Source organism: Schistocerca nitens, chromosome 9 (assembly GCF_023898315.1).
Source record: "Schistocerca nitens isolate TAMUIC-IGC-003100 chromosome 9, iqSchNite1.1, whole genome shotgun sequence".
Lineage (NCBI taxonomy): Eukaryota > Metazoa > Arthropoda > Insecta > Orthoptera > Acrididae > Schistocerca > Schistocerca nitens.
Genome location: NC_064622.1, coordinates 312879181 through 312891444, shown reverse-complemented (window position 1 = coordinate 312891444; position 12264 = coordinate 312879181). Strand labels below are relative to the sequence as shown.

The 12264-nt window shown below is 45.6% G+C and overlaps 1 protein-coding gene across 3 annotated transcripts in view; it reads right to left on the bottom strand.

Moving 5' to 3' along the window:
• The window catches only part of LOC126204399 (histone-lysine N-methyltransferase SETDB1-like), a 334147-nt gene that overhangs the window by 113018 nt on the left and 208865 nt on the right, over positions 1–12264 (bottom strand). The gene's annotated exons all lie outside the window — the stretch shown is intronic.

Below are 12264 nucleotides of genomic sequence, written 5' to 3'. Positions count from 1 at the left end.
TTCATCGATTATCACTATATGACCAGCGCATTGAAGTCTTTTGCTTTTCGTAGCTCAACAATGTTAAACTTCTTGTACATATCCTAGTTCAATATTGTGGCACATTCTCCATTCCAGTAGTGGGTTCCCAGTGTCTTTCTCCCAAATGTAAGCAGTCACTCAAGGCCTTGCTTCTGTGTACTCCAGGTTTGGCAACCATATAGCACCACTGGCATTATTAATGTTTTATAAAATCTTAGTTGTAGTTGTTGAGACATGTTTTTAGATTATAATATAGTGTTTAGAGAGTAACAGCATCTGTTTCCCATCTGCAGTCACGTCTTAAGCTCACCTTCAGTTGATGTTACTTCAGTAAAAATTGATCCATGTCGTTTGGTCACTTTCCCATCGTTATACATGGTACAGTTCACTGTAGATCTTGGAGTTATGAAGCTCTCTTCCTACGATCGAGTACCCAGTCTTTTCAGTATTAATTTCTAGCCCAAAAATCAATGCCACTACTACTGCGGTCAGGGCAATGTCATCTGCACAGACCATACAGGTATTTGCATAATCAATTTGAATGCCCTGAAAATTGTCTTTCCTGAACTCTCCTGTTATTTTTTTAAAGTGCTAGTTTGAAAAGGACAGGTGATAGTCCATCTCCTTGTCTTTAGCCTGCCTCCACCTGGAAACTTTCTCGCAATTTATTCCCTCTCTTAAACCCAGTCTTTGCGTCATTTACCCATCTCTTGAAGTCCAACGAATTCCTTTGGTATGCCAGATTCTGTCATGGTTTTATCAAATTCAGCACATGAATGTTATCATAAGCCTTCTTGAGGTCTACAAGAAGAGGTTCATTTTTCACAGATCTGTTTTAAGACAAAATTTTGGCTCATGCATGATCAACCTGTTTGGAAACCACCTTGGATCTTCTCCGATTACTTCTGCAGCAAACAGCTTGATCTGTTCTAGTAGACAGTTGCATATGATCTTATAGCAGTTATTGAATAGTGCTATGCCCCTGTAGTTGTTATACATGGTGTTACAAAAAGGTACGGCCAAACTTTCAGGAAACATTCCTCACACACAAATAAAGAAAAGATGTTATGTGGACATGTTTCCGGAAACGCTTAATTTCCATGTTAGAGCTCATTTTAGTTTCGTCAGTATTTACTGTACTCCCTCGATTCACCGCCAGTTGGCCCAATTGAAGGAAGGTAATGTTGACTTCGGTGCTTGTGTTGACATGCGACTCATTGCTCTACAGTACTAGCATCAAGCACATCAGTATGTAGCATCAACAGGTTAGTGTTCATAACGAATGTGGTTTTGCAGTCAGTGCAATGTTTACAAATGCGAAGTTGGCAGATGCCCATTTTATGTATGGATTAGCATGGGGCAATAGCTGTGGCACGGTACGTTTGTATCGAGACAGATTTCAAAAACGAAGGTGTCCCGACAGGAAGACGTTCAAAGCAATTCTCGGCGTCTTAGGGAGCACGGAACATTCCAGCCTATGACTCGCGACTGGGGAAGACCTAGAACGACGAGGACACCTGCAATGGACGAGGCAATTCTTCGTGCAGTTGACGATAACCCTAATGTCAGTGTCAGAGAAGTTGCTGCTGTACAACGTAACGTTGACCACGTCACTGTATGGAGAGTGCTACGGGAGAACCAGTTGTTTCCGTACCATGTACAGCGTGTGCAGGCGCTATCAGCAGCTGATTGGCCTCCACGGGTACACTTCTGCGAATGGTTCATCCAACAATGTGTCAATACTCATTTCAGTGCAAATGTTCTCTTTACAGATGAGGCTTCATTCCAACGTGATCAAATTGTAAATTTTCACAATCAACATGTGTGGGCTGACGAGAATCCGCACGCAATTGTGCAATCACGTCATCAACACAGATTTTCTGTGAACGTTTGGGCAGGCATTGTTGGTGATGTCTTGATTGGGCCTCATGTTCTTCCACCTACGCTCAATAGAACACGTTATCATGATTTCATACGGGATACTCTACCTGTGCTGCTAGAACATGTGCCTTTACAAGTACGACAGAACATGTGGTTCATGCACGATGGAGCTCCTGCACATTTCAGTCGAAGTGTTCGTACGCTTCTCAACAACAGATTCGGTGACCGATGGATTGGTAGAGGCGGACCAATTCCATGGCTTCCACGCTCTCCTGACAACCCTCTTGACTTTCATTTATGGGGGCATTTGAAAGCTCTTGTCTACGCAACCCAGGTACCAAATGTAGAGACTTTTCGTGCTCGTATTGTGGACGGCTGTGATACGCCATTCTCCAGGACTGCATCAGCGCATCAGGGATTCCATGCGATGGAGGGTGGATGCATGTATCCTCGCTAACGGAGGACATTTTGAACATTTCCTGTAACAAAGTGTTTGAAGTCACACTGATACGTTCTGTTACTGTGTTTCCATTCCATGATTTAAGCGTTTCCGGACACATGTCCACATAACATATTTTCTTTCTTTGTGTGTGAGGAATGTTTCCTGAAAGTTTGGCTGTACCTTTTTGTAACACCCTGTATACTGATTTATCTTTCTTTTTATAAATGGAGCATATCACAGCTACCTTCCATTTCTTTGGTACTGCAAGTTTTGCCCATAGTAACTCTGTTACCTTGTGGATTTTGGAGCAATAGGATTTTGCCTCCAGCTTTCAGAAACTTAGTGAGAATTCCATCCCCTTGTGGACTCTTGACATTCTTTTTCAATTTGTTTTCTTCTCTATTCGGTGTAGGTGGAGGATATTCTGGATCCACAGTTCCTGGTCATTAAACATAATTTACTTGGTTCTCCGAAATTTAGTATGTCCCTGAAGTATTCTATCAGTCTTCTCCCAATCCTCTGATCTTCTATTAGCACCTTTCCATTGGCATCTTTAATGAATTTGTATTAGTTTGATCCTCCTCTAAGCTTCTTCACTTTCCTATATAGTTCTTCAGTCTTGCTGAGCTCTTCCCATGAAGTTTCTTATATATCTTCTCCTTGCTTTCTTTAGAGTGGCCTATGTTGGTTATCTTATTTCTTTGAATCTTGATTGCCCTTCCTGTTGCATATTACTTTGTACCCATAATAATTTGGCCCACCACCTCTCGCAGATCGCTTCCCCATATTCCTTATCAAACGACCCTCTTTTCCCCTTAGTTTTGGGATTACTTCTTTGGCAGCTTTTATTATTATTACTGCATCTTCTTTCCAAATCTGATCTCTTCAGTATCTTCATTTTCTCCCTACTCCAATACTTCAAGCATTTGGTCAGTTTGGCCTGAAATTGCCTCTTATTGTCTTTGCTCAAGTTTTCCTAATCATATAGAGTGAGATGCATTCCTTTGCCCTTTCTAGGTCTCTACACTGCCGTCACCACTACTCTGATATGGAATGGTCTGATCTACATTCATCACTTCTTACTGTTTTGAAATTTAATAGGAACATTTTTACTCTTGCCTCTACCAACACATGGTCAATTTGGTTCACTGTCTTCCTATCTGGAGATACCTAAGTTCCTTTATATATTCTCTTCATGTCAAAGTAACAACTGCTTGAAATTAGTCAACCAAGTGCTCACATCATGTAATCTGTGCTTACCAAAGTTTCCTCAAAGGCTGCTTTTACAGTGTTGTCAAAAATCTTTCCCAATGTCTCACTTTCTCTGTTATTCTCTAAAATCAGAATGAGATGGCTCAGTGGGCAAGGCATGGGAGTTTTATTACTGATGAGCAAAATTGAAATCCCACTCAGTCAACAAACTTAGATTCCCTGGGGATTGTACTAATCAGTTCAAGATTAATAGAAGATGGTTACTTTTATAATACAACAGCAACTGATGCGGAAGGGTGTAAATCCTGGGACTGTGTTTGCCTAAGTCATCTTTAGTGCATCCAAGTTAAGTTCTGTCGGGCTGGGCTAGCACTTGCATGGGTGACCATCTGATCTGCGGAGTACTGTTGACAATTAGGGTATACTCAGCCCTTGTGAGGCAAACTGAGGAGCTACTTGACTGAGTAGTAGTGGCTCTGGTCTCGTATACTGACATACGGCCAGGAGAGCAGTGTGCTGACCACATGCCCCTCCATATCTGCATCCAGTGATGCCTGTGGGCTGAGGATGACACAGCAGTTGGTCGGTACAGTTGGTCTTCATGGCTTGTTTGGGTGGAATTAAGTTTGAAGTAGGTTTAGTGGGTATGCCTTATGCAACAATACACTTCATAAGAACTGTGCCCTTAGGAATTTCCACTCTGTGTGGGAAGCATGCCACTGCCTTTGGCATTTCCTGTTCCTGCTCCTCTTGTTGAGAAATTTCTTAGTGATGAAGAGCTCCTCTTCATCATCATCATCATCATCATCATCATCATCATCATTATTGTTATTACAAAAAATCTCTTGAAGAAGATGTGATTCAGAAGAAAGGCTGTTGACACATGACATACTATATGCCCTGTGAGCCAAAGTCTTCAGAATGCCAGTTTCCTGCGACAGATCATGACTGCTCTTGGTGTAGAAAATAAAACATACACACACAAATAATAGCTAAGTGAGTCATCTGACCTTCAATTCCCCAGGATGATCTGGAATAGTAACTGCCCATCATTCTCTAATTCCATTGTGAATGTGATACTGGAAAGACAAGAAACAAAATGATAAAAAGCCGCTTTTAATTTCTTAACGCCATGAGGCAAATGTGTTACACACATAGCGAAGCAAACAGGTATCTTTAAAAAGAAGGTTTCCAATAATTCTTCCTGAATGTTTTTGTTGTGACAGTGCCACGACATTTACAGTGCCGTCACGACAGTACGCGCAAACGGCGATAGAGGCGCTCCGCAACTCGGCTGAGTGCGGGAGTGCCACCTAGCTACAAACAGCGCCGGCAGCACGCCACGGCATGGCAGTCGAATAAGAGATATTGAGTTGTTATCATGTAACCAGCTATTGTTTCTAAGTGAGTGTGTTTGAATATAAACGCAATTATTGGTGATTAAAGGTTATAACACTTTTTGGCGACGAGGTCGGATATTTTCACTGTGTTGTGGATTTGTGTGTTTGTGACGGGCAGACATGGAACAGCTTATGCAAGCGCTCATTGAACAACAAACACAGCTGACGGCTGCTATTCAGGCACAACAAACACAGCTGACGGCTGCTATTCAGGCACAACAAACACAGCTGACGGCTGCTATTCAGGTGTTGTCGACGTCGCTTACTCATCGTCTGTCTTCCTCTTCTCCGCCTCCATTCCCTCCTTACGACGAGGCCGCTGAAGCCTGGGAGGATTATGAGAAGCGTTTGCGGCAACACTTCTTGGCTTTCGGCGTTGTCGACGCTCCTATGTGTAAGTCGTTATTTCTATCCTGGATTTCCCCACGGATCTATCAGCTGCTATCTCAGTTAGCCCCTCTGCGGGAACCTGCCTCTCTGTCCTTCCAAGAAACGTGTGAATTATTGTCTAACTATTACCGAAAAAACACCCATGTCGTTGCCGACCGCGTGGCGTTCTACCGGTGTCGTAAACAGCCCCATCAATCTTACCGGGCTTGGGCGGCGGAACTACACGGTCTGAGTAGGAAATGTCAGTTTGTCACGGACACTCATCATGAGACTTATGCTGATTCAATGGTTAGGGATGCTATTCTACGGCTTGCTCCTGATAAATAAGTTCAGCAACATGCCCTACAACTGCCAAACCCATCGTTGTCGGAAGTTCTAAGCATCGCTCAATCCTTTGAAGTGTCTCACTCCTGCTGGCGCGCAAATAGACGCGTAGTGTGATGTCGGCGCTGTACAGTCAACTTTCGACACGGACAATTTGCCTGTTTAACAGGAGAACAAAGATGTGGCGGTGGTTCACTCGCGTAAACAACGTCGTGTTGGGCCGCAACACTCGCAGCGAAAACAGCAACCACAGAAGCAGGTTCGTTCCGCACTTCCTTCTTGTCCACGTTGTTTCGTACAGCATGACAGGGCCGCGTGTCCAAAACGTTGGGCCACGTGTAATTCCTGTAGGAAAAAAGGCCACATTGCTTCTGTGTGTCAGTCCCCTAAAGTTCCTGTCGACGAGGACGAGGCATCGGACATGGATGTTAACTGTGTGCTTTCTCAAACAAAAAAGTTGTTTGTTACTGTTCGTGTTCTGGATAAAGACATTCGCATGCAAGTGGACACTGGCTCTGCAGTAACTCTCATTAATTCTCGCACGTATTTGGAGTTGGGCTCCCCTCCCTTGTCTCCAGTTACGTGAAATCTGAGAACTTATAATAAACAGAAAATTCCTATCATTGGCCAGTTTGATGGTTCCACTGCCTACAAGTCTGTTGTTAGGCCCCTCACGTTTTATGTGGTGGATCATGCGGGCACTGAAAACCTGTTCGGTTATGATGCTTTCCAGTTGTTCGGGTTCTCCATTGATGATGATGTGCACCTCATATCTGAGGATATTCCGTATCAACAGCTGGATGGATTGTGTTCTGAATTTTCGTCCGTGTTCTCTGCTGGTCTGGGTCGTGCCAAGGATTTTGAAGCCCACATTACTCTTAAACCTACAGCTCGCCCTAAGTTTTTCCGGGCACGCCCTATTCCGGTGGCGTTGCGTGCACCTGTCAAGGCTGAGATAGACAGGTTAACAGCTTCAGGGATTCTCCTTCCTGTTACCTCCAGCGAATGGGCATCGCCCATCGTGGTGATTTCTAAACCAAACGGGAGTCTGCGATTGTGTGGTGATTTTAAAGCCACTGTCAATGCTCAGAGCCTCATTGACACTTATCCTCTTCCCCATCGTGAGGAGTTATTTACCAAGCTCGCTGGGGGCCAGTTCTTTTCCAAACTTGACTTACCGGAGGTGTACCATCAGTTGCCATTGGATGCTTCTTCCAAGGAATTTCTCGTCATCAACACTCCTTGTGGGTTGTATCAGTACCAGCGGTTACCATTTGGCATCGCTAGTGCGCCGGCCATTTTTCAGCGGTTTTTGGAACAGCTCATGGCTTCTGTTCCCGGCTGCATAAACATTCTGGATGACATTGTTGTCACGGGGGCCTCCACTGAGGAGCACCTTCGCAATTTGCGTTCCCTGTTTCGGGTTTTGCATTCGGCTGGGTTGAGGTGCAATCTGGACAAGCCACAGTTCTTCCAACCCTCCATTGTGTATCTTGGTTTCCACTTGTCCTGTGAGGGTATACGTCTTCTACGTCAGCACGTTGCGGCCATTAACGCTCTACCCTGGCCGTCTACGGTCAAAGAACTTCAGGCGTTTCTAGGCAAGATTGCTTATTATCACAAATTCATTCCATCCACGGCGGCGGTAGCTCATCCTCTGCATCAGCTGTTACGCAAAAATGTCCCTTTCTGTTGGTCCGATGAGTGTGAGCAGGCTTTTGTCCGCCTGAAGGCTCATTTGCAGCCGGCGCCTTGTCTTGCCACATTCCATCCGGGTTAGCACTTGGTTCTGGCGACTGACACGTCACAGTATGGCCTAGGGGCTGTTCTCGACCATTGGTATGAGGATGGGTCGGAACGACCCATCGCCTATGCTTCCAAGAACCTTAACGATGCGCAACGGCGTTACTCTCAAATCGAAAAGGAGGTGCTCGCTATCATTTATGCTCTAGAAAAGTTCAGCGTTTTTTTGGATGGTTCTAAGTTTCATCTCATCACCGACCACAAGCCGCTGGTCTCTCTGTTCAGCCCATCGGCGTCGCTTCTGGATAAGGCAGCTCACTGCCTGCAACGTTGGGCCTTATACTTGTCTCGTTTTCACTATGAGATTCACTATCGCCCCACGGCCCAGCACGCCAACGCTGACGCATTGTCGCGATTGCCGATGGGCCCCGACCCGGTTTTCGATCGTGATGAACTACTCTGTTTCCACACATGAGGAAGAACATTGTGCGGTCGAGGGTTTTCCACTTACAGGTTCGCAGGTCGCGTCGGCTACTGCGCGGGACCCGGTCCTGCGTCAGGTGATCGGTTTTATTGAACGGGTTTGGCCGGACAGGACCAAGGGCCGGGCATCGGATCCCCTTCGCAACTACCATGCCATGTTAGTGATGGTGTTGTTCTTCTGGCCACGGATGGCGCATCTCCACGGGTCGTGGTGCCAGCCTCTCTTCGCAAAGATGTTCTCAAACTGTTGCATGAAGGCCATTGGGGTATTTCTCGGACTAAGTCCCTGGCCCGCAGGCACGTTTATTGGCCCGGTATTGATTCGGACATCGCCCACATGGTTGCTGCGTGTGGTCAGTGTGCTCCACAACTGGCTGCACCTCGTACAATGCTCTCTCCGTGGCCTGATCCGGCGCAGCCATGGGAACAGGTGCACGCTGACTTTGACGGCCCCTTCCTCTGTACTTATTGGCTACTGTTGATTGACGCCTTCTCGAAGTTTCCGTTTGTTGTTCGATGTCCGTCGCCCACCACTGTGGCGACGATGCTGGCTTTGTCCAAAATCTTTGCGCTAGAAGGTCTTCCATCCACGATCGTCACGGACAATGGCCCTCAGTTCTCTTCACAGGCCTTCCGTGACTTTTGTACTGGACAAGGGATTCATCATGTTACAGCACCGCCCTTCCATCTGCAATCAAATGGGGAGGTCGAGCGCCTTGTCCGCACTTTCAAAAGCCAGATGAAAAAATTCCTTAGTGATTTTTCCACAGATGACGCTCTGCTGCAATTTCTGAGTTCTTATCGCTTCACGCCTCTGGGTGATCGCAGCCCCGCTGAACTCTTGCACTCTACTGCACCTGCTTCACCCTGTCAGGCCTTGTGCTGTGTCCCCTAGTGCAGGAAAATACTCGGTGGGTGCCGGCGAGTGGGCACGAAGGTATGGATCTCGCCCTAAATGGATTCCAAGGGTGGTCAAGGCTCTTCGCGGCCGCCGGCTTTGTGAAATACGTACGGACGACAGCATGGTTCATCGCCATTATGACCAGATGCGCCCACGAGTGGTGGCCACGCCGGTGCCACCGCCCCTTCCTTCGCCTCCACCAGCCCGAGACGCCAGTCCTGTCGCTGCTGCCGATCTACCGTACGTGTTGCTGCAGCCGACGTCGCTATCGCTTCTGAGTACGCCGGAACCGGCCCCAGTCGCAACGCCGCCTTCTCCGGGACCCATCTCGCTGGAGCACACCCCCCGGTCCACGACACCTATGGATGCTGCTCCGGAGTTTTCACCCATCATCTCGTCCAGGAGGCACGTTCCACGCACAAGCTTCCGTCCTGGACATTTTCGACCATACTCTCGTGTCTCTCCGCGGGATTTTCTCGGGGCCTCACAAGAGGCCATGGATGTCTCCGCACTGTCCATGTCTCCAAGGAAGTGAGTGTTTTTTTTTTTAAGGAGGGAAAAGTGTTGTGACAGTGCCACGACATTTACAGTGCCGCCACGACAGTACGCGCAAACGACGATAGAGGCGCTCCACAACTCGGCTGAGCGCGGGAGCGCCACCTAGCTACGAAGGGCGCCGGCCGCACGTATTGGCACGGCAGTCGAATAAGAGACACTGAGTTGTTATCATGTAACCAGCTATTGTTTCTAAGTGAGTGTGTTTGAATATCCACGCAATTATTGGTGATTAAAGGTTATAACACTTTTCCACAGAGAGGCTAACTGACACTGGGGAATACCCTCTCAGTTTCTCCAAAGCACAGCTGCTAGAAGTAAGTTTATGTCAGCACATGACTGAATATGTCCACTAAAACATTTTAATCAGACAATTAATGGAACTCTGGTGAACAATAAAACTATGTCATAGCTGACGATAATGTCATTGTCTGTTGTTTATAATCCAACATGATGTCAGAGGAAGACTACAAAGTTGCATATACAATGGCACTTCACAGTATTAACTTATAATTGTCTTGAAGGATCTGGTGAGTTGCCTCCATGTTGCTGACTAAGGAGTTAATTGGGGGCCCTCCCTTACACACAGTGGGTTATTCACAATCAGTGACAGCAGAGTAAGTGTGAATGATAACAGGCTTCTAAATGTCTTCTCTGGTATGCCTGAGACACAGAGTCTTCTTCCTTTTTGTTCACACGTTTGGTGGTTTCACTATTATGACATTTGTACACAGAATCATCAAACAAGCAGTCTTCTCATTATAATCCTAGCATTCCTTGATGACTGTAGTGCTGCCTTAATCAGCAGGAAGGATGCCAATACTTTAAATTCACCCAGCACCTGAAGCATTGTCCTTTCACCCCTGGAAATGTTAGGTGTGGCTGTGTCCCATTCAATTTATAGCATACCTCAGAATGAACACCCTCTGCTGGATCTGGTGGAGTGCTGTCATCACTTGTTCTCTTTCTCTGTCAATACTTGTGATACATAGTGCTTTCTGTATTGCCTGCAAACTTCAGTTTCATTAGAAGTCACCAATCTGTTCCCATGCAGGTTGATAATTGCCTCCATCTTGCACTATTATTGTTGTTTTTTTTTTTTTCTGGTGCATATGCTCAAACTCCAATGTCAGATAAGCTGCTGCCTTCTCGCATAACAACTAGCAAAGGTCCACAGCATGACCTATATGCAGTTCCATGTACAAGTGGATATTTCCTTCAGAAACAGTGTCCAGTTGGCAACGGGGGGCCAAATTATTTTCCTTACCAATCTCAAACTTGTACAGAGTTGGATCTAGTAGCTGCAGCCAAGGTTGTGTGGGCAACAACCCAAATTACTTTTCTCTCTCGAAACATTAGGAAGAAAGGAAGAGCATAAACAAGTGCCTTTTCTGCTGTGGTAGCTTATCCAACTTTTTTAAGCTCTTGTATATCTCCTCCAAGCTGACTGCCATAGTATACTTTCTCATGGTTTACACACAGTATTGGTGCATAATATCTTATAGGCCATGTCTCTGAGTTGCTCCCCCCCCCCCCCCTCCCACCACCCCTCCTCAATATTATAACAACATAACTGGTGTTCCCTGAGATACTGAACAGAGACAAGGGAATAAGCTCCTGGCACACTGTCTGGATGCCACCTATAGGTTTGAGTTTGATACAAGCTGCCTTGGACAGTCCAAAGGATGTTTGGTTAGGTCATGTTGTTGTTGTGGTCTTCAGTCCTGAGACTGGTTTGATGCAGCTCTCCATGCTACTCTATCCTGTGCAAGCTTCTTCATCTCCCAGTACCTACTGCAGCCTACATCCTTCTGAATCTGCTTAGTGTATTCATCTCTTGGTCTCCCTCTACGATTTTTACCCTCCATGCTGCCCTCCAATGCTAAATTTGTGATCCCTTGATGCCTCAAAACATGTCCTACCAACCGATCCCTTCTTCTAGTCAAGTTGTGCCACAAACTTCTCTTCTCCCCAATCCTATTCAATACCTCCTCATTAGTTATGTGATCTACCCATCTAATCTTCAGCATTCTTCTGTAGCACCACATTTCGAAAGCTTCTATTCTCTTCTTGTCCAAACTAGTTATCGTCCATGTTTCACTTCCATACATGGCTACACTCCATACAAATACTTTCAGAAACGACTTCCTGACACTTAAATCTATACTCGATGTTAACAAATTTCTCTTCATCAGAAACGATTTCCTTGCCATTGCCAGTCTACATTTTATATCCTCTCTACTTCGACCATCACCAGTTATTTTACTCCCTAAATAGCAAAACTCCTTTACTACTTTAAGTGTCTCATTTCCTAATCTAATTCCCTCAGCATCACCCGATTTAATTTGACTACCATTCTATTATCCTCGTTTTGCTTTTGTTGATGTTCATCTTATATTCTCCTTTCAAGACGCTGTTCATTCCGCTCAACTGCTCTTCCAAGACCTTTGCTGTCTCTGACAGAATTACAATGTCATCGGCGAACCTCAAAGTTTTTACTTCTTCTCCATGAATTTTAATACCTACTCCGAATTTTTCTTTTGCTTCCTTTACTGCTTGCTCAATATACAGATTGAGGCTACAACCCTGTCTCACTCCTTTCCCAACCACTGTTTCCCTTTCATGCCCCTCGACTCTTATAACTGCCATCTGGTTTCTGTACGGTTAGGTCATACATCCACAGAATCGTGTGTGTACAAAGATTCTGCAATCAGTAGACATATGCTGCTCTTCTATCTTAGCATAGTTTGACAGCTAACAGAGAACTAGTTACCACTAACATTTCTGAAGATTGGCAGACTGTTTCCTTTGTTAGTCATTATAGATATGACATTCTCTGATAGCCGTTATTTTTAACTGTGGGTGTTCATGTCAGTGCCATTGCAGCTGCTACTAATTAGTTCCCTCATGTC